The following is a 22,245-nucleotide window of genomic DNA, read 5'->3' as shown; positions in this document are numbered from 1 at the left end:
CCATTATCTCACCCTTATCTTCTCCACATGCTAAACCCAAACAGGGAGCACTTGCCCAGTGATCATAGCCTATATCATGGCCTGTATATCCCTTCTCCTAACACAAATAATTCCTATTTTTTTTATTTTTCATCAGTACCTAAAATGTCATTTTTAGAAATTTTTCCCTGATCATCTCTTTCTTTCCCTTGATCTTTCTCTTTCTCTTTCTGTCTTGCTCTCCCTCAACCCAAAAGAATTGATAACACTCTTTTAAGAATGTAGTACAGTGGCTAAGACCACAGGACGGGGCTTGATTTATAAACCTTCCTTGCTCCTTACTATCTGTATGGCCTTGAACAAGTTATTTAACCTCTCTGGGTCTGTTTCTTTATAATGGAAAAAATAATACTGCCTACCTCAGGATTTTTGTGAGAAGTGAATGAGTTTATCTATATAAAATACTAAACACAGTTTAGAGGACATATACAGTAATATTTTAAAAGCACTCAAAACATTAGCTATTATTTTTTCAGGCTATCTTTATAATATTGTCCATATCTAAAGTCTATAGACAACATATCACCTTATCACGTTGTATTATAATGTGGTGTCCTTACCCATGTCTTTGCTAGTCTAAGAGCTCCCTGAGGAGCTCTTGGCCCCTGTAGTCTCTATACCAGTCAAAGTGTGGTCCCCTGCTCATAACCCATTGCTTGAGTTTGTGGTCTAGGTCATGGGCCTGAGTTCACCACACACTGGGACTCTATTCCTTTGACTCCAGGCCATATACTTCAATCAGCTCCCTCAGCACAGTGTGATTTTCTAGGGATCCTGGGATGGGGAGATACTTTTTTTTCTTTTTAAATTATTTATATTAGTGATTCTCATAGTGTGGTCCTGGGAACTCCGATCAGAAACTCTGGGAGGGGGGCTCAGCAATCTTTTTCACAAGCCCTGAGCTAAAGTTTGAGAACAACTGCTCTCCTATGTCTGGCGTAAGAAATGTCTCATTTCCTAAGGGCCGATTTACTCTCTATTTGCTTTCCCTTTTTTTCACAAGGCATATTGCTTTTGAGATTTTTCTAGGGTCATGCTCTAGTAAAATCATAGTGAGATAGACATTTACTGGATTTGGAGTTCATATCAAGGTTATAAGGAGAAGAAAATATGGATCTCAATATTGTATTAATATTCTTAAACTCACTGAATGTTGATAAAGCTGAAATTTTATAAGACTATGCCATTCCTAGGAGGAAAATATCATTTTTAACCATCCTTATTGCAATTAATAAAGCATCAAAAGACTTAAGGAAACACGCCTCTCTCAACAACAGCAACAACAAAAACCTTTTCTTTATGCTAAGCTAATTTCCCATTGATTTCAAGATGTCTCTTAATCACATATTTAACTCCTCTATTGAATTGTACTGCCTATTTATGAATATACACAATTACTGACAATTGCAGACAATTTAAACTCCTTGAGAGGGTTCCAGAGGCATATCCTTAGTGCAAGAACAAAAGTGGCAGCTTTATTAAAATACAGTAGACTTCATTTCCACACTGAAATGTGTTCAGTACTGACTATATCTACTCAAAACCACTAAAACCTGCTTTGTTTGCTTAGATCTAAGCAGAAATCTGGACTGGCACAGCTACCGGACTTCACTTTTGGGGGTACTTTAGAAAACACTGAATGGGGAGTTAGGGCACCTGGATTCTAGCCCAGACCCCTCTGTGGACTAGCTATGTGACCTTGAACAAATCACTCCTCCCTCTCTCTCCCTTCTGCATTTCCCTGTCCATAAAATACAGAAGTTTGGACTGGGTGATGTTTAAAACATACTGCTTCTCTGAAGTTTCTAGGTGGCCTGTAGGTCAAGATTTAGAGTTAAAGTGATAGTGAATACCAAGCTCACCTTCTTGTAAATGGAACTATAGTAACATGATTCTAAACAGGTCTTCCTAAGTGTTGTGTAGAAGCCACTGGAGAACAGCATAGACATTACCAGATTGATGCTGGAAATGGATTCTCTCTGAGCTTAACCTACTTCCTGAGAGCAGACTAGACAAACACTAGGCTGAGGGCCTCTTAGATTCACCTTTTCTATTAAGGACCATCCAGGCTCATGCTGTTTTCTTTTTCTCTTTTTTTCTTCATATTTTTTGGTGAACTACAAAACATTCTTTAGAGCCCCATAGAAATCCAAGAGTGAGCAGGAAAATTTGTTTGAATCTGGAAAACTTTTCAATCACTGAGTATTTAAAGTGAAACTTTCACCTATTTTACCCACTTATCTTGATGAACACTGAGTAATATATGGAATCATTGAATCACTATATTATAAACCTGAAACTAATATTAACATTAGTATGTTAGTATTAACATTGTATGTTAACTACACTGGAACTAAAATAAAATAATAAAAAATAAAGTGAAGCCTTATATTGCTAAGATATTAATCTATTTGTCTTATAACATCCATTCTTAATACATTTTTCAAAAACAATGACCAAAATAAGAGAGAGCTTGCGCTTCACTCCTAAGAAATGAAGTAATGATACATTAAGCCATTCTTCACAAAAGTGAACATTTAAAAGCATTGTATTGGGTCATGAGCCTGTCTCAGTCAGTTAAGCACCTGACTTCCGCTCAGGTCATGATCTCGCGATGAAAGTTTGAGCATGCATCAGGCTCTGTGCTGACAGCTTGGAGCCTGGAGACTGCTTCGGATTTTGTGTCTCCCTCTCTGCCCCTCCCTTGCTTCTCTCTCCTCTCTCTCTCTCTCTCTCTCTCTCTCTCCTCAAAAACAGACATTAAAAATAATTTAAAAGCATTGCATTGATATTACTGATAAAACTATGCTACAGATATGTAAGAAATTACAGTTTGCTGCCCATGGCAGTGTTAATTGTCTCATTCTGTAGAATTTTTTTTAACGTTTATTTATTTTTGACACAGAGAGAGACAGAGCATGAATGGGGGAGAGTCAGAGAGAGGGAGACACAGAATCTGAAACAGGCTCCAGGCTCTGAGCTGTCAGCACAGAGCCTGACGCGGGGCTTGAACTCACGGACCGCGGGATCATGACCGGGCCGAAGTCAGCCGCTTAACTGACTGAGCCACCCAGGCGCCCCTCTGTAGAATTTTCTATTGCTACCTTAACTTTTAAATGTTTGGGCACACAGTTGTAAGTTTGATGCCTCCTGAATTTTGCATGGCTGATTTTGGATCATTACCCTTGTTTTACTGTTGGTTTTCATATTTAAATTCCAAGGATTTTTCTTAAGCTAGTAAATACTAAAACAGCTTCAAGATGAACATAAGCATCTGAGTGCCCCGGGATCTGGCAGTTAGACAAACAAATACAGTCTAAGCAGATGCTTGAACAGCCAGGGGAGGCCGTAGGCAGAACAGAGTACTCAGACTACAGGAGATGTTGGCAGAGCCCAGAGACCATCATTTCCTAGCTTGTAAGCAGCCTGAAACCTCAATGTTATGCCTCCAGCTTGGGGAGTTTATTTCAGGCTTCAAAGTAGGTTCCAGTAGTTTTGCTGCATTTCTCACAATTCTCTGCCTGAAATGCCCCATTCCCCAGAGACCTATGCCAAGAAAATCAAATGGATAAACACAAACTCTAAGCAACAGCAAATAAATCCCAAAAGTTCTAAAAACACTTCCATGAATTTTAAAATGAGAGTTAACATTTGTAGACCACTTCTTATTTGCCAGCCACCATGCCAAGTGCTTTACCTGGATTATCTAATGTAATCCCCTCGACAATTGAGGAGTATAGACAGTATTATTTCCTCCCATGATATAAACAGGGAAACTTGGGAAGTTAAGTGACTTGCCAAGGTACCGGGGTAATAAAGGATGGAACAAGAATTTGGAGTCAGTCTGACATTAGAGCCCATGCTCTTAACACCTACGTTACATTGTCTGTGTGTCGCATATGGGTGACGTAGTTGCGAGGGCTACTTGTGCAGGACAACTAATGCTGAAAACTGTCCCAGGTGTGCCCTGCAGCAGACAAATTGTATGTGAGCCGTGACTGTGCATGACACTCAAGCACATGGCTATGGTCCTGCAGTCCATTGCCCAAGTGTTTATGTCATTATCTCTAAGCATAGCTGTGCTGGGAAAGGTAATTCTGCCAGGCACATCCTTGCAGATAAAAACCATTGCAATCAAAAATTGGCCTGACAGGACACCAGGTGGAAAGAAATAAGAATGGGAATAGCAAAGGCATGGATGATTTGAGGGGAGCCTGAGGGTCCATGGGAGGCAGAAAATAAATAGCTTCTATACATCATTTGCCAAATACACCTAATAAAAGTCTCATTTAAAAATATCCAGCCAACATACCAATGAACAGGTGAAGTAGTTGCTAGCAGGTGCACAAACCCATAACAAAAATCCAGATTTTGCTGCATAGTCTCATCCTCGATGGCTGTTCTCATTGATTCTATCCTAGCATTCCAAGATTGCTTCTGTGACTTCCCTTTGAAATACAATTATCCTCCTCTGAGGAGTCCAGAGACTCTGGGTCAGGGAGAGTTCTATGGGTCACCAAGCTATCCTCCTCATGACCAAAGAAGCAGTGCAAACAGAAGTGCCTTCCAGAGGCTGGAAGAAAATGCACCAGGAGGGAAGAGTGGGTCAAATGGAAAAAGAACGCTTCAGAGAACCCAAGGTGACAGTACCTCCCAAGAGGGCCCATGTTTTTTCCACACATTCCATATAGCACATTGAATTTCATCCCATGAGCATTAGATCTAGTTTACTTTAGTCATGAACACATACATTATTAGTCAGTGGCATCATGGAACTGCATTATTATCTCCAGGTTTATCTTGTTTTAACCTGAAATATTTTCTCACTTTCACTCTGCCCCACACCCCTCAGTTGTTACAACTGGAGAACATAGGTAAAAGAGCTCAATTCTCTCTTCTGGAATATATGCTCTCTGCCACGTATGCTATGCTCCATTCATTCACTTGTTGAGTGCCTACTCTGAGCCAAGCTCTGTAGTAAGGAACCGCCAAGAATACAAAGGGCAATTAGACACTGACCTACCCTCAAAGAGGAGAGAAAGCTGTAAAGAAATGTTTCTCAACTTTGAATTTTCTCCAGCCTCGGGAGCTACAAGTATAGATAAGACCACTTAATGGCAATGGCCATGTTCTCTGCTGCTTACTCCCACATGCTGATGTAGGCACTTTAGGCTCTGTGCCAGTGATGTTTGCATTTTCAGCAAAAATGTGCTTACAGTTTTTACCTATGGCCCAGCCTCTGTTCTCCATGAGACTTAGTTAGACATGAGCTAAATGGGGAGCTGAACTGGGAGCTAACTCCAAGCAGCATGCATTAGATAGGGGATACAAACTCAGGTCTGTTTAATTTCAGAACCTGAAATCTTAACAACCATACTATTATTATCTCATACATTTAGAGTTTAGCTTATTTGTCAATGCAAATTTTCCCAAGGAAATCCTTTTGTTCTTCCATTTACACATTCTAAACTTGAGTTAGGAGTGTGGGTATAGGGATCACTGGAGACTTCAGCAAAAAAAAATAATAAAGCTCTATGCCCTTTTGCTTTAGCAAAGCTTACAATCTCTCTCAGCTGTGGAAACTTAGACTTTTTACAAAGCACTTCCCGATTCTGAGGGTAGAAAATTCCCAGAATTTGTCAGCAGAAACACTAGACTGACAAGGCAGGCGGTAAGCTACTGAGTACAAAGTACTCCACAGACTGTTCTCCACTTTTATTTTTAGATTACATTCTGTGTAACAGTGGTAACTGAAGCTGCCTGCAATCCTGTCTTGGAATACATTCTGCCTTACTTTTCTCCCCAAGACTATGGTTTCAAATGCATCTAATTACTTCCCCATGCAGTATTAAATCAAGGTGCCTTCAAAATGGAGATGACCCAGTGAGTTTAATTATTCTCTAATGTGCCTCACTGTGACAAAAGTGAGTTTACTACATAAATAACCATTCTAGAAGACAGCAAAGGGTTTTGTTTGTTTTTGTTTTGTTTTATAAAGATGGAGGTATAAGGTTTGCCTGGGTTTTAAACCTTGAGTGCCATATTTTTCTTTTTTTAATTTTTTTAACTTTTTTTTTTTTATTTTCAAGAGACAGAGAGAGACACAGTGTGAGGGGGGAGGTGCAGAGAGAGAAGGAGACACAGAATCTGAAGCAGGCTCCAGGCTCTGAGCTGTCAGTGCAGAGCCTGACGCAGGACTTGAACCCACCAACAGTGAGATCATGACCTGAGCTGAAGTCGGAGGCTTAACTGACTAAGCCACCCAGGCGCCCCAAGTGCCATCTTTTTTAAGTACACTGGAGCAAAACAGTTCACACTGACTCACTCAGAATCTTTTTCCTTTTTTTTTTTAAGGAAGACAGTAAGTCTTATTTTTAGTGAAATTAAATTGTATGTCGCTCTGATGAGTCTTGTTTTTCCACAAAAATCATTGATGTGTTGATAAGTATTGGCACTATTTATCATAGGGTTAAGCTAGAACGTAACAAAGCATGTAAGCAAGACAAATTAAAGTGTAGGAAAATAATGTTTGTTGGTCTTCTAGCCTTTGACTCATGTCTATTTGATAATGACAATTTTATTTCTCTTTGTGTCCTTCTGCTTAATTTCCCTTTTATTTTTTCCTGCTAAAACACAATGTACTATGGCTTAGAAAAGAAGATGCTTAATTCTCTCTAAAACAAGATGGACATTTCTTAATTATTAGGTATTATTTCAGTCCCACATGTGGAAATGAATTCACAGCTAGAAAGGTTTTGTTGTTGCTTGTTTGTTAATTCTGTTAACAACACATAGACTTTCTTGAAGTGTTTTTGCTGTTGGTGGTGGTGGTGGTGGTTTTTTTGTTTTTTGTTTTTTGTTTACTTGTTTGTTTTTTTGCAAGCTTCATGAGGAAATGGAACCAGTTGCTCTGAGACAGCTTTGAGTCAAGGCATAGCATCAGGCTTTAGGAACCATTTTTGTTAGCAACCACTTTACACTGAAAAGAGCATGCAAAAGATATTCTAGGAGTCCCTGGAAGGAAGGCCTCACTATTCAAGAAGTATTTGCTCATTTCATTCTTTATTCATCCAACCTTTCATCCTTGAGCAAATCTGTAATCTACTCATACCAAAATAGAGTATAGCAAAGGAGTTATGTTGAATTAATCCATTTAAATTCATGGCTCTTCTGAGGACCAAAGAGAACTGGAGTCAGAAGGTAGGCAGTACACAGTAGACCACATTCATTTGTGCTGCACTCTCTGCTCCACACACCGGAGGCCCTGGATACTTCTGCTATTTTGTGTCTTTTCAACTGAAATGCCAGAATTTCCCAGCCCTGACAAAAGCAACAAAAGAGATCCTATGAGACTACGGGTTCCTATATAGATTAAGAATTGTTACCAGATCAATTAGTGCCACAGAACAGTAGTGTCCTACAAGCTGGAGACCCGAGTTCTAGGTCAAAATTTGTTTACCTAGGGGCACTTGGGTGGCTCAATCAGTTGGGCAGCCAACTTTGGCTTAGGTCATGATCTCACAGCTTGTGAGTTAGAGCCCCGCATTGGGCTCTGTGCTGACAGCTCAGAGCCTGAAGCCTGCTTTGGATTCTCTGTCTCCCTCTCTTTCTACATCCTCCCATGCTTGAGCCCTGTCTCTCTCTGTCTCAAAAAATGAATAAGCATTTAAAAAAAAACTAAAAAAAAAGATTTGTTCATCTATAATTTAGGGACTTTTCATCCTCAAATTACTCATTTTTAAAATGAGAAAGATGGATAAAAGATCATTTCTATGGTAGCTTTTAGCTCTAGCATTATGTGATATTTCCCTTCTTCATCTCCTCTTCTTCCTTTGGCTTAAAGCAAACCACTGAGCTCACAAGACTGTGTTGTTCTTTTGCCTCTGCCAAAAGACATCAGTGTTATATGAAGCTCTGCACATAAGACCTGAACATATGTGTGGCCAGATCCATCTTTATTTCCTAAGCAATGAACCATTATTTTAACCAAAACTCTATGTAAATATATTTGTCCTCTGGGACCCAGGGCTATAAACCATGTTAGGTCATTCTCCGATTCTGCTTTATGATCTTTTCTACTTTTTGGAAGGGAGGGGCAGGTAATGGTGGTCACATGTTCCTTTTTCATAGGCCTTCAGTTCAATAAGTACTAATTAAATATCTGCCAAGTTCCAATTACTGGGACTGTAATTATGGTGGGTTGAAGATTTTATATATATATATATATATATATATATATATATATAATATTAATATATATTGCATATAAATATATAATAATATAATATTAATATATAATATATATTAATACATATATAATATATTAATACATATATATAATATATGATATATATTATATATATCATATATATTAAATAATATAAACACACACTCCTTAGGAAAGAAGTGGGCTAAATCCAAGATAATTAAATGTCATCTTATATAACGGAGGCTATATGAACCATGGACCATCAATAAAGAGAGAGGGTATTGTAATGATTTAAAGAAAACTTTATCAAGGAAATAAGTTAATAATTGAATTTTGAATGATGGGTGGGGTCTGAATAGGTAAAAAAAGGGAAGGCCTTACAAGATAGAGTTGCAATCTGAGAAAAGGTACTGTATTAATTAATATTCTTTTGGTTTCAAGCAACAAAAACCATGCAGAGCTTTGCTATGTAAATGTCACCCTTAGACCAGTGGCATTGACATAATCTAAGAAGTTGCTGAAAACAAAGCATCTTGGGCTCCACCATAAACCTACTGAATCAGAATGCACAATTTAACAATATCTTTAGGTGAGTCATATGAAATTAAAGTTTACCTAACACTGGAGTAGAGTAACTCTTCTCAGCCAATGCATATTTGTGTCAAAAATCCAGAAATAGTGATATTAAGACCATTGAATCAATAAGTAGTATTTCATAAGAGTTTATTGTGCATATAAGAATGATTTGCAAACTGAGTGCTTTCAAATTCAAAGACTGATGTGAAGCTTAGGAGCATGAAGTTACAGGATGGCTTACAAAGGGAAAATGAAGAAGTCATTTATTGTTTACAGTGATTAGTTATTACAATGGAAGTTTCCAGATACCAGAGGATTGTTTAAAAGTGATTATCTCATACCATTTTTAAGAAGATGACTTAAGTTTCTTTTATGATTGTCAGAGGTATTCACAGGAAATAACCTAAGTTAAGTCTTGCTTATGTTCATGAAATATGATAGATTTAGTTTTGCTTATGCAGCTTAAATGGTTTTGTCTGCTAAGGGAATTCTCAAATCCAGTCTCATTCTGTATTTAATTTTAACATTGGGATCACCTGGAGAACTTAAAAAAAATACTGGGTCTCACTCCCATTGACTTGAAGCTACCTTAAATAGTGGGCACTGAAGGGATGTGTGTATTGAAATGTCACTAGAATGTTTTAGAATTACTGAAGAACCAACTCAAGGAGGCCAGGAACAAAAGGAGCTGCAGAGAAATTTCAGGTGTATTTTATGAATCTTCCTTGTAGAGCAGTTCTTCTCAAAATTTAACATCTACCCCTAAATCAGTCAGCTTTGGACAGAATAAGATAGGAATGACTAATTTATTATGGAGTCATTTTCAGAGAAGGGAAAATTCTAAGCTAGACAGCTGCCCTACAAAGTGTTTACTATTACCACCAGGGTAAAAACGAGCATGGAACAAACAACTGAAGAATATAGAGCAAGAGTAGTTGCCTCCTCTCAGTTGAAAGCTTCTTAGCTTTGATAACTATAAACATGCTAATGTATACTTTTATTGCTTCTTTGTTTCATTTGTTTCCTTTTAAATATTTTGTAAGTAGTTAATTAAAAAACATCTAACAATACAAAACAGAATGCAATGAAAAGTAAATCTGCCTTTCACCCTGTATTAACCCCCTCACTGTCTTCTCCGGTTCCCTGCACATAGACTACCACAGTTAAGTCTCTCACACTTGCATCTTTGCAAAGACCAAATTTCCTAGATGAGTTTGATGCAACAAGCCAATGTCATTTGGAGAGTTTTCATAATCATATTATAAATTGTATGCTATCCACTTGAAATGGAAACTTAAGTAGATCAAATTAACATCATAATACCACCTTACCCTTGTATCACAGGACTTTAAATTTTACAAGGCACTTTTGTATGTATTATCTCATTTGATCTTCTTATTGATTTTTTGAACTTCTGCAGGGCAGATATTCTCCCCTAATTAAGTGATTTCTGAGGCTCAGAGAGGTTAATTTGTCCCATAATCATGTTTCTCACCAAAATAAAAGGACTTCTCAGGGTCCTTTGAATATATCATAGGTAAAATTGAAATATAGTGAAATATTTATTTTCAACACTTCTCTTAAAAGCCTTCTTTCCCCTGACTGCAAAATCTTACTTGGGTTACTCACTAGAGTAGGGTGTCCAACCCCTTTCACCAAATAAACATTCCCTGATTTTCCCAGGCCCAGCACTATTATTAACTAACCAAGCTCAGGTAATGATAACAATAACTGGCATTTAATTAAAATTTTTCAGTCTACCATGGAGTTTCATGCCCAGAAAAGTATCAATTCACTCAACAAATATTCCATCCTGCTCTGTGCCAAGCACTCTTCTAGACACTGGGGACACAGTACTACATAAGACAGGCAGGCAAGGCCCCTGCTCTTATAGAACTTACATTCCATTGGAAGAAGAGAATCAAAGAAGAAAACAAATGAATATGAATTTTAGATGATGATGACCACTATAAAGAAAATAAAACAGGGAAGGGGCACCAGCGTGGCTCAGTTGGTTAAACATCTGACTTCGGCTCAGGTCATGATCTCACGGTTCATGAGTTCGAGCCCTGCATCAGGCTCTGTGCTGATAGCTCAGAGCCTGGAGCCTGTTTCAGATTCTGTGTCTCCCTCTCTGTCTCTACCCCTCCCTGCTCGTACTCTGTCTTTTTCTCTCAAAAATAAATAAACATGAATAAAGAAAATAAAACAAAATGATGAGTGATATGACAGAGAATGACATGTGCAGGATCCTCACTACTTTAGATTAAAGATGTCCAGAAGATTGAGGAGTTGACTTTGAGCTGAGAATTGAATTCTAGTCCTGAAACTATACCCTTTTCTAGCTGTTTGAACCTCAGGCAAGTTAGTTAACTTATTTAAGTATTAGTTTATTCTTCTGTAAAACATGGGATGGATATAGATTAGATATAGATATAGATATAGATATAGATATAGATATAGATAGATATAGATATAGATATAGATAGATATAGATAGATAGCATCTACCTCATGGTATCATTTTGAGCGTTAAGTGAGGTAATATATACAGAGAATTGCAAAGTTTAATACCTAAGTGCCAAAACAAAGATTAGTGTGTAGCTCTCCATGATTTCACTCTGCCCATGTAAACAACTCATTAAATTGGGTTGGGGATTATTATGTCTATTTTTTAGTTAAGTAAAATGAGATTTAGAGAGGTGAAATTGTAATGGGTCTCTCAATGAAAACTCATCCAGATTATCTATTTGCAGTTGGAGAGTTCTACTAGCAATGTTATCTTTGAGATACTTTGATAGACTGAAGATTGGGGAGGTTTTTGGACAGGCAACCGTTTTATGCTGCTCACATCAGAACAGGGCTTGCTATCTCATTCTCAGACTTCTAGAAAGGTATGAAACAATCATTTTAATGGTCTCTAGAAAGAAAGCATTATTATGGGGGATCAGTGATACTAAATACTGTTGGCATAAAGCATCTTCATTGGGTTAATTGAAAGTGTGCACCATCACTTGCTCCTGAATAATAAACAATACTCCTTCATTAAAATGGATACTCTCCTGTAAGAACTCTAGCCTATTTTTTTGCTTATCCTGGTGCATTTTTAATCTAATAGAGTTAGAAAAAATTAATTCACATGTGCTCAAATCATTACATTTTTATATTCAACAGTGTCTGATATATAGAATTTATAAAACTTGTGTTATTGCAAATTGATAGGTTGTGATGTTGCATAATAAAGTTAAACTGATGTTCGCAAGAATGATTCACAACCATAGGACAAAAAGCAAACTTCTTAGTGAAATAACTTGCTCTAAAGGGGAATGTTGAGGGGCACCTGGGTGGCTCAGTTGGTTATGTTGCATCCACAGGACTCCTGAAACAGAATGCTACGGGCACCAGTGACAGTCGCAACAAAGTTTATTACAATGAGAGGCAAGGCTGACCGATCAGGACCAACACTCTTGATAAGAGTGTGGCCCCGAACAGCCGGGGTACAGAGTTTTTAAAGCTGATCACATCGTTTTATCATTATCTGGGAACAGAACAGAGAAACAGTTCCCAGATGAGTTAGAAACAGTTGCCAGATGAGCCAGAAACAGTTATCGAATGAGGTGATTATTTTAGACTTTCTGCTGCAACCAGTGGATCTCTTTGGCCTTGTCTCTGATGCTCTTTTTTTTTGAGCTTTTGTTTCCTTCATTGGTAAAGCCTGATTCACAAGAGTATGAAGTATGATTTACAACAGTGAAAGCAAGGCAGTTATCTTTTGACCTTCAGTGTCAGAACAAAGTTGTTATCTTTCAAGCTAAGCATTATCCCTACACTACAATTTAACCCTTACAGTTAAGCGTCTGACTTCGGCTCAGGTCACGATCTCATGGTCCGTGACTTCGAGCCCTGCATCGGGCTCTGTGCTGACAGCTCAGAGCCTGGAGCCTGCTTCCGATTCTGTGTCTCCCTCTCTCTCTCTCTGCCCTTCCCCCATTCATGCTCTGTCTCTCTCTGTCTCAAAAATAAATAAACATTAAAAAAAAAATAAAGGGGAATGTTGAACATGTATTCTTATGCCTACCAGAGACCCAGTCACAAAATTTCTATCAGGACCCCTAGAATCTGAAATCCCCTTCAGGACATAATCTAGGAGCTACTTTCATCCATATCTTTAGCAAAATGAACAGGAGGAGGCCAGATTACCTGTCCCAAATAAGGTCAGGGGATAATGGGCTGATGGCTTTAAATTACACTATATATTGCAAAGACTGTCCCCTTTTGATTGTTCCACTTAATAGCTAACATACAGTGTCATATGCCATCCTTCATTTGGGGCATTTTATATGGATTAACTAATTAAATGCTCATAACAATCTTATAAGAATAAGTACTATGTATTAGTTTGTTAGGGCGTCATAACAAAATATCACAGAGTGGGTGGCTTAAACAACAGAAATTAATTTTCTCAAAGTTCTGAAGACTAAAAGTTCAAGTTCAAGGTATTGGCAGGGTTAGTTTCCTCTGAGACCTCTCTCCTTGGCTTGCAAGTGACCTCCTTCTTACTGCCTCTTCATATGGTCTCTCCTCTGCCCAAGCACACCCCTGGTGTTTTCTTCCTCTTCTTATAAGGACTAGAGTCTTATTGGATTAGGGCCCCACCCTAATGGCTCTATTTTAACTTAATCACTTCTTTAAAGACCTTATCTCTGGAGCACCTGGGTGGTTCAGTCAGTTAAACATTGACTCTTGATTTTGGCTCGAGTCATAATCTCAGGGTTCCTGAGATCGGGCCCTGCATCAAACTGTGCTGACAGTGCCAAGCCTGTTTGGTATTCTCTCTCTCCTTCTCTCTCTGCTCCTCCTCCACTCATGCTCTCTCTCTGTCTCTCAAAATAAATAAATATACATTTAAAAAAGAAATAAATGGGGCATCTGGGTGGCTCAGTTGGTTAAGCGTCCTACTTCGGCTCAGGTCATGATCTCAAGGTTCCTGAGTTCGAGCTCCAGGTTGGGTTCTATGCTGACAGCTAGCTCAGAGCCTGGAGCCTGTCTTCAGATTATGTGTCTCCTTCTCTCTCTGTCCCTCTCCTGCTCACTCTCTCTCTCTCTCTCTCTCTCTCTCAAAAATAAATAAATAAAAATTTCAAAAAATTTTTTAAAGAAATAAAGATCTTATCTACAAATGAAGTTACATTCTGAGGTACCAAGTGTTGGAACTCCAGTATATGAATATGAGGGACAGGGAATAGGCACAATTTAGCCCATAACATACTATTATTTTCTTTGCTTTAAAAATGGGGAAACTGAGGCACTAGGAGATTAGGTATCTTGTCCCAGGCAACACAATAGTAAGTGACAGAGCTGAGAATTTAACCTGAGCAATTTGGCTCCTAAGCTACATGACTTTAGTTACTAACCTAGGGTACTTTGTGTGTCAGGAAGGTATGGTTCTCTGACCCCTCCCTAAATACTCCCTAGTAAACTGGTTTCTCTGCACAGTTTTTAATTCTATGTGGAATGGAGACAGAGTTATAACAGTTATTACTAACCGAATTTTATTATTTTGAATTAAGGGGAGGGAAGGATAGAATTTGTTTACCCAAAGAACAGTTTATAATGAGTATGTATTCCCTGGAAGAGGACATCTTTGAGGGACAACTAACCCTATCTTTCTTGTATCATAATGCTTCCATGTGGGATACAAGAAATTCTGTGAAAAATAAAACCAGGGAATCTTGGCTTCTCTCCCAGGTCCCCAATGTCAAGCCTCCTAAGACCTTTTAGTGCCTGGGTATGTTCCACATTGGACTTACTTCCTGTTTTCAGTAAGGGAGAATGAAAAAAGTGAGGACAAGCCTTATCAGATCAGGCTATAAAGGTGGCTTGAACTCCATGAAAACTGCTCTAGCAGATTTAATAGATCATATCCTGCCTTGCTTTTCAGAGTTACTTGAGCTAATTGTTACCAATATGGTCTGCCTTCATCTTTTTTGAAGAGTTGTTTTAAATAGAATCTTTCTTTTCTTTTTCAAAATAGAATCAGGAGGTTGAAGAACAGTATAGTTCGAAAGATGAAATTTGCATATGCCATAACTCTAAGACGTATGCTTTATTCAGGTATTCCAACACTGATGAGATGATTTTGAGAAATATTTGTCAGTGGCTTCTAACGGACACATGCCTCCAGGTTTGTAGGATAAATCCATGATTATTAAGCGTTTTCAAACCACAAAGTCCTTTTAGATTTCTAAATGTCACACCTAAAATATTTTAAAATGGCCGATTTTCCAAACATTGACTTTTTTTGCACAAAGAAGTGAAGAAGCTAAGAAATTACCATTAATAAGATCTACCTTTTGGTTAGACTTAGAACTAGCTTTTTCTAAGGTATCCTCCCTCTGCCATTGACAAGAAATGACCTTGCCAATCTATTTTGGAATGTTCAAGCTGAAAGAATACTAGAGATTACTAAATCCAGGTCCTTCATAAACCATAGGGAACAACTTAATAAGCTTAATAATGTGGGGATGTTTTCTTCTTGTTCACTGCTGTCTTTCCAAAGCCTAGCACAATGTTTTGCCTATGATAGGTATTCAATAAGTAGTTTCAAACAGGGAAATGATTAAAGAATCCTATAGCTGAAAAAGACCTTTAAAAGACCATATAATTAATTTCTCTAAATTTTTAAAAGCCATATCAAATCCTCTAAAGAATACACATTTATCCTGTTGCTGAGGGCTATCAAAGAAGGAAATTTTACAACCTCTGTAGTAGAGTATTCCAAACACTAATGACCTTCACTGATCAGAAACCTCTTTCTGTTAGATTCTCTGTCCCTCATTTGAACTATTCCCAAGTTGATTGTTTCTTTGAAGGCCAATGTTCAGCTGCCCCTCTGTCATTTTTTTTTTCTATCCTGGATAGTCTTTACCATTTTTACTTAGTCATCTCCTTGTTTCTCCTTTTAGGACCTCTAAGCTTTTCTTGCCCCTCTTAATTACTAAAATCACTCTGAATATACAGAGGTCAAATATTAAAATGGTCACAAAAATGTAAGTGGGATATTGAATAGATAAAATCTATTTCAAATGCAAGTACACACAAAAATGCTAAGAATAAGACTATTTTCTTTATTACAACAGGACTTTTGAATGGAAAGTTGGGTTTGACAAGAAGGGTGGAGGAAAGAGGAAAGATTTTTTTGGTGTTCTTCCATTTTCCCATGTGAATTTTTTTTCAGTCCCCCTTATAGTCTATACCTGACAATTCTGTAGGAGACTGCTATTTCAAATGCATTGTCATGCCTGTTAGCTGGACTGCAAATTGTCGTTTCTCTTTCATGGGAGTACTAGCAGGCCTGAAGAAAAATCAAGAAAATCACTTCTAATTATTGCAGTACAAAAACTGACCAGAAACATCACAAATCCAACCTATTTATCACTGGAGTGGCAGGTCCTCAACATTGCTGGCTGCTTCCTTGACTAGCCACAATAGTTGATTTTTAAGAATATACTATGGTTTCCCAGAATAAGGTTGTAGATTGCAGGTAGGTTGGAGGGATTAAAGGTTTCATACCTTAATGATAAACTGTCATAAGATTTTGTTTATTTATACAGCTTGAATGCTTCAGAAAATTGAATTTTTATTATGCTTTTATACCTTTAGTTCCTAAGCCTCAACCCATTTCTATGGGGAAAAAAATAAAGCATAGCTTGCTAGCTAATGCACACACTGAGGTGGCACTGTGGACACATCTTCTGTCAGTACTGGGTAGTTTCTTGGCATTTGGTTCTTTTGAAAACATTATTTGTGATATTTTCTTATCTCCAAAGAACAACATCAAATGAAAATGAAAATAAGTATAGTCTTGTGAAACTGCAAAAATATTAAGAAATTGTTTTTTTCTTTGTTAACACTATATATGCACAAAGATTAAAGATTCAAATAATACAACATAATTCTATAGTAACAAAATAATACTTCCATAATATCATATAATATGATTCGATAATATCATGAAAAACAACAGTTCCTTGACCTCTTCCATATCCTAGTTATGGCTTTCTGGAAATAACTTTCATTTGTTTTAGTGATTTTTTTTATTTTTTATTTTTTGATATTTAATGTTGTAATGAAAGTAGTTTAAATCAGCTTTGTCCAATAGAAGTATAATGAGAACCATATATGTGAATTATAAATGTTTTAGCATTGTTAAAAAGTTTCAAAAGGGTAAAAAAATATTTAATACATCCAAAATATTACCATTTAAAGATACACTCAATATAAAAAAATTAATGAGATATTTTACATTCTTTTCTTTTTCACGCTAATCTTTGAAATCCAGTTTAGTTTACATTTACAGTGCATCTCTAGACATTAAGTTTTCATCAGAAATGTTTGATCTGTGTTTAGATTCTCTGTAATTTGAAAAAGATTCACATCCTTACATTGCACCAGGTACATTCTAAAAATTTACAATAACTAAATTGAGTATAATTTTTTGGCATTTTAATGGTTAAAATTAAATTAATAAAAAAAAAATTAATTCCTCAATCGGACTAGCCACACTTCAAATAGCCCATAGCCACATGTGAATAGTACCTATTGCATTGGATAATGTAGGTCTAAATAACAATTATGTTGTTTCTTTGGTAGTTTTTAGTTTTCTACTAATATCTTACTGTTGAAAATAAGATTTAACTCTTATTATCCCCAGCTTAACACAAACATGTAAGCAAACTCTCTTCCTATCTTCCTATTGTTACCTAATAATCACATCATTTGATTAAATCAACATTTACAGTTAATAGTTGTCGTTTTTTCCCTTAGTTTTCTATATATATATATATATATATATCCTTTGCCATTTAAAAATCTCCTTTAATATATTAAGATATATCAAGTATTCTGTCAATTTTATCTTTTTGTTAAAAAGCTTTCCTGCAACCTTAATAGTAGAGTGTGCCAAGACTGTCACTATCATTCTTGGAATTCCCTTTGCCTCTCTTCTAAGTTGCAGCCCACGTGATTTTTATTACCAGCCTTCTTCTTCATGGTTTATTCCCCCACTTTGGTGGAAGATATGCTCTATTTTCTGGAAAAGTTTGCATGGGAAAGGGGGATTTAAAAAATTATTTGAGTATAGTTGACACACAATGTTACATTAGTTTTAGGTGTACAGCATAATGATTCAACAAGTTTATACATTATGCTATGCTTACCACAAGTGGAGTTACCATCAATCATGATACCACACTATTACAATATCATTGACTATATTCCCTATGCTGTGCCTTTTATTCCCATGACTTATTCATTCCAGGGAAGCTTGTACCTTCCACTCAAAGGGGGATATTTTTGAGATTTTTCAAGTTTGAAAATTTATTATACCCTCACACTTGATTAACAGTTTGGTTGGATATAGCTTTCTAGGTTCAAAATAATTTTCTGTTGGGGCTCCTGGGTGGCTAAGTCAGTTGAATGACAGACTCCTGATTTTGGCTCAGGTTATTATCTCAGAATTTGTGAGATCAAACCCTGCATTGGGCTCTCCACTGACATTGCAGAACCTGCTTGGGATTCTCTTTCTTCCCCTCCTCTGCTTGCCATCTCCCTCAAAATAAATACATACATACATGCATACATATATACATACATACATAAATACATAAATACATGAATAAGCAAGCAAGCTGGTGGCAGCATACCTAATTTGAAATTTGAAGTATTTTTTATTTTAACAGTATAAATATTCCATTGAAGGGCAATACTGAAAAACTAGAATATAAAGGACAAAAAAAAAAATCACACACACTTATCAGAGTAGTTATAGCCCTTTGTGGGCTTATTAGTCTACCTCCCTTATTAGTCTACCTTCCTGTAGAAATACACTATTGTGATCTCTTTCTGCCACTTACACATTTATTTTCTTTGTTGCTAATCTGAGATAATTTGGCCTTGGCACAAGTATTGAATCACAGTTGTTTTTCTTTCAAGTGCTATACAGACTGCCAAATGTTGGAGATGAGCATGTTGGTTTGTGCTTATGGCCCCAGAATGCTTTGATTAACTTGTTAATGAGACAGGTGGAATCTCATTATATGTAAGTTTGTCCTGATGAAAAAAAAATCTTAAGTATATGATAACAAGTTTGTGCAAACAGGCCTTGTCCTGGGAAAAATGAGATATGTGAAATTTCTTTTTCATGCCCTGCCTTCTTGCCCCTATTTCAGAACCTCAGATCTCAGCAGCCCTCTATCTCCAGGGACCTGTCTGGTTCTCTCCTCCCTGTCCCAAATATTTCTTGTCACACACACCTCCCCTATAGCCTTCCCAGAGCTTCTCTTCCCACATCTTTTAAACCCCACAATCAAACTGAAATTGATCTATTTTTTATCTTCTCCCAAGCTCTTCATGATTCTTTTTTTTCCACATCAATCTGTTTTTTTTCTTTTTTTTTTAATATATGAAATTTATTGTCAAATTGGTTTCCATACAACACCCAGTGCTCATCCCAAAAGGTGCCCTCCTCAATACCCATAACCCACCCTCCCCTCCCTCCCACCCCCCATCAACCCTCAGTTTGTTCTCAGTTTTTAACAGTCTCTTATGCTTTGGCTCTCTCCCACTCTAACCTCTTTTTTTTTTCCCTTCCCCTCCCCCATGGGTTTCTGTTAAGTTTCTCAGGATCCACATAAGAGTGAAACCATATGGTATCTGTCTTTCTCTGTATGGCTTATTTCACTTAGCATCACACTCTCCAGTTCCATCCACGTTGCTACAAAAGGCCATATTTCATTCTTTCTCATTGCCACGTAGTACTCCATTGTGTATATAAACCACAATTTCTTTATCCATTCATCAGTTGATGGACATTTAGGCTCTTTCCATAATTTGGCTATTGTTGAGAGTGCCGCTATAAACATTGGGGTACAAGTGCCCCTATGCATCAGTACTCCTGTATCCCTTGGGTAAATTCCTAGCAGTGCTATTTCTGGGTCATAGGGTAGGTCTATTTTTAATTTTCTGAGGAACCTCCACACTGCTTTCCAGAGCGGCTGCACCAATTTGCATTCCCACCAACAGTGCAAGAGGGTTCCTGTTTCTCCACATCCTCTCCAGCATCTATAGTCTCCTGATTTGTTCATTTTGGCCACTCTGACTGGCGTGAGGTGATATCTGAGTGTGGTAATTAAGGAGTCTCCATCCTTCTTTCCACTGCAATGCATGTGTCTAATGATATTCATGTACATGACATGACTCCCATGAGTTATCAGGGTTTCTGCAATTCTTGTAAACCATCTGTAAGTCTTGCCCACTCAAAAAAAGCCCATCTAGGTATGAAATAGTAGAAGTGGTGCTATTATGGGGTTGTTCTTCAACATGCTCTGATTTTATTTTTGAAATAAATCTTTTAAATTTTAGAACTTTTTCATCCACCATATTACTTATGATATCTCACAATTGACTATGACATACCAATATGTTAAGAGAGTTGAATACATTATTCTGGTTATGGTCTGACACAATATGTTAACCAGTTTATCTGAGAATCAAACATTTGCTAAAAAATGTTGAGCTGGCTTCCATTTAACCTCCAATATAACTATGGTAACATGAGAAAGAAGAGAATAACAATTTGTTAAGTTATTGGAAAAGATGTTTGGACCTTTTATTAGCTTTTAAATAGTATCAGGTAGCTTCTTAATATACCTATACACTGTGTCAATACTTTGCACATTCCTCAGTGTTGGTTTAGTAGACATCTATTAGATCCATTACCTAGCACACCTTTTCAAAAGATTGATCCATCTTTGATCTACATGAGTGCAGCTTAAGCTGCCAAAGTTAGACACTGCGACCCCAGCTCCTAGCCAGGCTTGTTGTTGAACGAAGGGTAAGCTGAACCAAATTGGATATGGAAATAGCAAAGAAACCAGTTTATTTCCAAGTAGATAAGAACATATAATCTTAAGCACTGAGGCTGCCATGTTCTTTTTTATGATGTGGATAAAATCAGCAGCCAAACCTGGACTATAGAAGACAATAAAGAAAGCTCAGATGACATCCAGTTCTCATTTCATTTTCTTCTTGAGGTCCAGTTACATTTCTGTCCACGCATTATCTAAGACACTCCTTTATTCTTATAATCCTTGACTCTTTTTTTTTCTTAAGCAACATTTAGTTGGCATTGCATTACTTTCAAACAAAAAATTCCTCAGTAAGATATCTATTGTTATAAAATTCCATTAAATGTATAGTCCCTTTCTTAAAGGGAAGGGTCATTTGGGGTGTGATTTTAAGAAAGCAATAAGTTCATTTTATTGTTCTTTCCAATTTTCTTTGGCTTGAAAAAAAGTAGGAAAATAAAATGCATATTACTTATCTGTTTACATTACATTTAAAGATAGTGTCTCAGAAGGAAGGACCATGATATTTTTGTATTAAGCCTGAAGTGTCTGGCATGGCACCATATACATGATGGAACCTTATAATTACTTCATCATAATGTTTCACTTTGTACAAAAAGGTAAAACCTCAATTGACTTTGAATTTAGAGAAGAACAAAATAGAGGAAAAGCTGTAATCAAAGGAAGTTTGGCAGATTATATTTTCCAAAGATGGCTGTAATAGCTCCCATCCCACATGCTCTCTAGAAAGTTACCACTCCTTCCTCAAGATGTGCAGTTTAATTCTCTTCCTCTTAAATCTAGCTGGGCTTGGGACTTTCTTGCAACCAGCAATGAATTAGTTATAATGTAGCAGGATTTCTGAGGCTAAGTCTTGAACCATGATGAAGCTTCTGCTTTGTTTGATGCAATAATCACTTGTAAAGCTTTCAGACACCCTGTAAGCAGTGAAACAGCCCTGAGACTTCCACACACTGTGAGGAACCCAAAGTAGCTTATACTAGTGCTCCACATAAAGAAACACCGAAATTGTACAGAAAGATAGATGCCCAGAAAACTCCTTCTACTCCAGCCCACCATTGTCCAGCTCTAGTCACTAATTGCAATTACATGAGAGACTCCAATTCAGAACCTATCAGATGAATCCGTCCTGACTTCCTGACCCACAGAACCAATCTGAGGTGATAACATGATTGTTGTTGTTTTCAGCCTCTACATTTTGGAGTGACTTGTTATATTGCAATAGTAACTAAACAGGAAGAGAATGTGGTCCCATGCATTTCTTTTACTTGGCTTTGATCATTTCCTGTTTTCTTGATACCATTCTGTGGTCATAAAAGGGTTATTGACAAAGAAGCAAATAGACAAAAACATTTGATGACGAAAACCTCGAAGCAAAGAGGATGAAAAGATGCATTATTCTTAGTTGCATTTTTTTTTTCTTAAAAATAAATCTCTCTGGGAGAGAAGATGGTGGCGTAAGAGGACGCTGGGCTCACCGCGCGTCCTGCTGATT

Source organism: Panthera tigris, chromosome X (genome assembly GCF_018350195.1).
Source record: "Panthera tigris isolate Pti1 chromosome X, P.tigris_Pti1_mat1.1, whole genome shotgun sequence".
Lineage (NCBI taxonomy): Eukaryota > Metazoa > Chordata > Mammalia > Carnivora > Felidae > Panthera > Panthera tigris.
Note: the sequence above shows the minus strand (reverse complement) of the source record.